We start from the raw sequence: 6,399 nt of genomic DNA, 5'->3' as shown, positions 1-6,399 counted from the left end.
ACAATCACCAGTTTAGCTATCCTTATTCTTTGGTTAGGCGTTATTACGCATTTGTACAATGCGTTTTCCGCACTACTCCCAGAATATAAACTTAAGCAACTGGGACTCTACAACTGGTCCCTACTAGTGTAGTGGTCTGGCCAAAAATTTTGTGTCAAAATTTCATTTTCTTGGTTACACCAAGAAGATAAGTAATCCACTGTTAGTCACTTATTTCCATTCTAGTGGTCTGAATCTATGGTTTCACTAGCACTTATAACAATGCTGATCATTCGAAAACCCAGCCAATCACATAAACAGTGATTGGCATTCACCCCGTTTGACTTTATTACACTCAGCTTGTATAGGCCCGTCACATTTTGTCTGCAGGATTTTTTATTTCTAGATGCAATGAGGATTCCCATGGCAGAGACATCACGTGTGCTATTGTACGCATTCAAAAATCAGCTTATCATTCAATAATCAACTTAGAATGTGTTAAATGTTCAAAAACCAACAGGGATGCGTTTCAAAATCACATGAATAGTTGATAGACAAATGTGCAGTGGAAGCTAGGCACTTTGAGAAAGAAGGTTTTTTTCCTCAAGAATATGAATTGCCCCCCCCCCCCCCCCCCCCCCCTGAAGTTGCCACCCAGTACAGATACCCCAGTTTGGCCCCCGTCCCCTAGACCCGGCCTGTTGCGCATGCATGAATCTGGCAGCTTGTGCACGCCAGTAAAATTTTTCCGAGTAACATCTGACTGCTTACTGCTACTGCTTATTCAGGTAACAGCCACACTTCTGTAGCCAGAAGCAGGAGTAGGTACTACCACAGTCTAACAAAGGACTGTGGTATTACTCATAAGCGACTTGACGGTGCATGCACATGAGGTTGCTCGCAACTGCTCCAACGAATCTAATGTAAACAGTTGTGACATCACGCTCATCGAAGGCAATTTGTTGTTATGAGGCATTGCATATTCTTCATAAAGCCTTTGACACATTTTGCTGTTGGCAGACGCTTGTATGGACCACTGTGTTTTGTTGTTGTTGTATATGGTGCATTTCTCTTGTAAGTTAAGTTTTATTTTTGTTTTTCATCTCTTGTTCATGTTTTATTGCTGCAGTATTATTCTGCAGTAGCAAATACAGTAATATCCTTTGTTAGAGTATTGTTTCTTACCAGTCGAAATTAAGTAAATTTAATTGTAAACTAAAAAAAATGAAAAATTACCAGAATTCTAATGAATTCCTGGGTTTTTCCCGGAATTCCCGGCTGTCCCAAGTCATATACACCTTGAAATACCAACTGTTTCTCTTTTGTCTATTCCCAGCAAACAATCAAGCACACGCATACACCAATCAAGAACATCTCTTTCCACCAATGAAAAGAAACAATGGATGCTCCAATAAAGGAGGTCTAACATCTGTGCTCCTCATCCATATCTTATTAGATTATGATAACAGCCTCTTCCACCAGTAAGAAAGAACAGAAAATTCTCTCATTCAGCAGTTAGCAAAAATATCCTGAGGGAGGCCATTAGCAACAGTGCCCAAAATGTCTGAGAACTTTACACATTGACGATGCGGTCACATACACAGAAGCCTACACTTCTACTTCTCTCTATATGTTGTACAGCTTCGGTGACAGTGAGCATGCATGCCTTACACCCCTTTAAAATTTCGTCTCTTCCCTCTCTTCATAGCCTAGTTTATCACTTTCTGCATTGTGTACATAGCCTTTATTAAATCTCAACAATGTAGGAAAAGATAGATTGTTATTTACTGTAAAGGTAACATGCTGAGTTGCAGACAAATATAGTTAAGACACTTTCACATAATCTTTCGGCCACAGCCTTTGTCGGAAAAAGAGAAACGCAGACCATTTATTCACACAAGCAAGCATACCTCACGCACACGACTGCCATCTCCGGGTTATGTGCAAGTGTATTTTAATTATACCTGTCTGCAACTTAGTGTGTTATCTTTACAGTAAGTAGCAATCTGTCTTTTCTACATTGTTGATGTTCCTACTTGGAGTGTTATTAAACTTCTATCTCTCCAGTCGATACCAACAAGTTCTAGCAGAATGTGAATAGTTTAGGAGTAAGGCAGACCACTTGCCAAACATTTTCAGCAGTGTACTCAATTTGACACTATGAAATGCCTTCTCCCAGTCAATATATCCTTGTTCATTTCTGTCTTTCATTCACCAATATTTTTGGTGGACATTTCCAACAACAATAAGAAAAGGCAAATTGTTGAATCTGTCCTGTGCTATGGATTAGAACTATGGATTTTAAATGCTGACTCCCAAAGATGATGGATATTTGTGCAAATGGATTATTTCTCCTCAGACAATGTATAGCATCTCTTGTTCCTTTATGCTTTCTGAACCAAAACTGGTCCGACCCAGTAATTTTCCTCAATTTTCTTTTCAATGCTCCTCAGTATGAATTTCATTACAGCCTTTGTAACATTACTAATAAAAGTAATTGTTTCATGGTCTTTGTGTTGCACTTTTTAGGTTACAATGCTTTCATTTCACAGAGCTCTTGAATTGCTTTCTCCAACTTCCATTTCATTATGTTATGACCTCGCTCTTCTTCATTCTGATCTCCTTTCATCTTCCAAACCCATTCTGGTGTTATCCACCTGTGCACTGAATAACTCTTCCATATACGAGGGCTATTCAGAAAGTAGGGAACATTTTGGCATTAAAAAAAATTAAGTACAAGAAATAAATTTTATTATATACATCTGAAAGAGCGACTGATGTACTACTTTTCCACAGTCACTAAACACATAGCAGCACCTATCATAGCGGTGGACAAGCTTTGAAAGACCTTCATCGTAAAATTCTGCCGCCTTAGACTTCAGCCAGTGACTCACGTCTGTCTGGAGTTCCGTGTCGTCATCAAAGCACTGTGTTGCATGCCAGTTCTTCATCTTGGAAAACAAGTGGAAGTCGCTTGGTGCAAGATCGAGGCTGTAGGAAAATTTCCCATTTGAGTGAATTAAGGAGTTCTTTAGTGCAGTTTGCTGTGTGAGGTCGGGCAAAAACAAAATTTTGGACATCAGCTTTCCTCGGCATTTGTTTTGAATTGCTCTTTTAAGGCTGTGCAAAGTTTGACAGTACCGGGTAGAATTATTGGTTGCTCCATGCTTGAGAAAAATCAATAAGGAGCACACCTTGCCTATTTTCTTGGTTTTTTTGGGGGGGGGGACCTTGAGTGTCCCCATGCTATGGACTGTAATTTTGTCTGGCAATTGACGTGTTTCACCCAAGTCTCTTCACCAGTTATAATTAGATCCAATAATGAATCACCATGTTTGTGGTAGGCCTCCAGAAATGTCAACGTTGCCCCCATTTGCTGTTCTTTACAGTGCTCTGTAAGCATTTTGGGCACCCATCGTGCACAAAATGTGGTAGCCTAGCTTTTGAGTGACAAAGTCCATGAAACTTGTGGAAAAGAAAGTGAAAGCTCCATTATTGTGAAGTGAAGGTTTCCACAAATCGTTTCATCAACTTTAGCGACAAAATCGTCCGTTACAACGCTCAGGCGTCCGCGTCCACTCTTCTCTTCATCATGAGCATTAATTCGGCCATTTTTAAACCGAATGCACCATTTCTGGACGGAACATTCACTCATTATGTTGTTTCCATGTACTTCGCACAGTTCACAATAAATTTCTATAGGTTTTAGGTTTTTTTACTAACAAGAACCGTATCACAGTCTGCACCTCACAACTGATGGGATTTTTGATTGCAGCGCACATTTTAAATTTGAATTCGAAAAAACCAAATGCGCAGAGATGCTCCCACTGTTATGGATGGATGCCAAGTGAACTGCCAAGCTTGCACATACCAAAATATACACGATCGGCACGCGCCTAGTGGTGTCAGACTGAAACATTCCCTACTTTCTGAACAGCCCTCGTAATTGATCCAAATTTTCTCCTCCTCTTCTATTACATACTGTCTTCTTCCCATGTTTATTTAAAATCCTTGCACACTTTATGTTCCCCACTTCTCTTTTTGTTAAAGCTTTCACAGTTCTGTACATTTCTTCCAATTTTACTTCCTTTTCCAATTCTTCAAATTCCTTATATTGCTTTCTCATCCAGTACTCTCATGCCTGATCATTTAACCTTCTTAGCTCATTGTTCAGGTTTCTATACTGTATTCAGCCTTTTTCCAAATTATCATTTTTCCATTTCCTGCGCTCTCCATTTTATTCAACATACTTCATGTTATCCACTTTTTCTTATTCCTTGTTGTTTTCACTTCTCCAATTTTTATCTCTAATCTTTCCAACACTATATTCTGCTCTTCAGTGACTTCTGTGCTTTGCCTTACACATTCCAATTTATTTTCGACATAATTACTGTACTCTTTCTTAAAGTTTTATTCTTGAATTTACCAATGTCCCATATCGTAATCTGTTGTCTTTATATTAATATTCTGTAATCTTATCATAATATCTGCTACAGGTAAATTATGGTCTGTATTGATTCTGGTCCTGGAAAAGTTTTTGCCATCTTAATACTGTTTCTTAATAAATAGTTGATTGTGATAACTCAGTCTGGTATCTTATCAATATCACCTGGTACTCTACACATATATAATCTTCACTGACAGTGCTTAAACCAAATATTAGCAATGCAGAGATCAAATTGTTCACAGAATGCTATCAGTTTTGCTCCCCCTTCATTGCACAACTAGTGTGTGTGTGTGTAGTGATAACTAAAATTCAATAACCTGCTCTTTACATAGTGGTATCAGTCTGGAAGTGGGGATTTTCTATATAAGCATGATAATTCTCCTGTCCACAAAGCCAAGACCATAGCATCTTGATTAGAAGAATATCAGATGGAGTCCCTTAATGACTTGAACCTGGTAAAACATCTCCAGGATGAACAGCAGACAGCAACTGTTCATCATAACAGAAAAAGAATCAAAATATGGAAAATGCAGGATGGAATGTAACAATATTGTGAAAAGGCCTTACTGGCCGAAAGCTATATTTGTGACAGTTTTTTTTGTTGTGCTTATCTGTGACTCAGAAAGAATTAAAACAAATTCTGCCTTCAGGGAACTGGAACGAATAGGAAAGCGTTCATTGAAGGCTACCTGCCATGACAATGGCTATAGTCATATTATTAATTACATGACTGGAATCTTTAGAGCATGCAATTATGGTTGTTTGGAGACAATCATAAGTGTAATGTTGCAATGAGCTTAAGCAGCTTCAGTTTTCATAAGAGTGTGAGTTTTAATAAGTAATTCTTGAGTAAACTGCTTTCCCTGCTTTGCATTGCACTTCCTTACGCTCTGATCAAATGTTTCTGCCACCCAGTTTCATGGGTGTAATTTTCTTCATAAGTGAAAATTTTTTCTCTTACCTATACAGTACACTGCCCAATTATGTGAGGTAATGGGGGAAAGAAGATACCAAGTAATCAAAAAACCCTAATAATTGAGATATTTTCAATCATTTATTCTTCATTCAAAACTTTACCCTACTTCTGTGCATAGCTACTGTAGGCCTGTTTATTTCTTAAAATAGTCTGTGATGTTCTGCTTCTAAGATAAGTTGACATTTTTAGACACGGCATTTTGAATTTTTCTTGCAGCACTAATGTCATTGTACTGATACACCCTCTGGCCCACATAATTTAGAAGAGTATCAACACATTGCAAAGCTGTACAATGACTGATAAGGTCACTGTTTTTATCCGCACTTTCACATTCACTGTCCTTTTCTTTGTTTTGTTGTGAAGTAGTGGTCACAATTTTGGCATCATCTGTATACTGGAAGCTGGGCTTGCAATCATTGATCTTCAGCCACTCTTTCAAGTTTACATCAACACTGAAAATCACTTTCTTACACATCTGGCAGAATTTTCGTCCATGACTGAACTAGTGTATATCATCTAAAATTGTCACCTTCTTCCAGAATACCATCAAATCATCCTCATCAACTAGTATTATCAGTATACTAGCCAGTAGCGTCATTTTACCAATGCAATTACACCTTGGCCTATTGGCTATATAACGGCATTCACTTTAGGAGGTAAAAACTTTAGTCACGAAGAGACCATTATCAGATACGAGAACCCTCACAATGGAATGAGAAGGGGCGTTATCAAGCAATAGAACCGCTGTTGTAATAGCGACAGGAACGGTCGCTGGGTTGCCACTAACGAAAATGCGGCGGGACCGAATGGGAGCGGCCTGCGACCAAACAAGACAGATAAACAGGAATGGAAGGACAAGCACGACAACAGACAACCGAGCAGAACACCAAGATCAACAACAAAGTATTAAGCAATGGGTCACAAGAGATAACCTCACGAAATCGAAACAACGCCCACTCATAAACAGGAAGCAAGCACATGCAACATAATCACGATG

Source organism: Schistocerca serialis, chromosome 4 (assembly GCF_023864345.2).
Source record: "Schistocerca serialis cubense isolate TAMUIC-IGC-003099 chromosome 4, iqSchSeri2.2, whole genome shotgun sequence".
NCBI lineage: Eukaryota > Metazoa > Arthropoda > Insecta > Orthoptera > Acrididae > Schistocerca > Schistocerca serialis.
Note: the sequence above shows the minus strand (reverse complement) of the source record.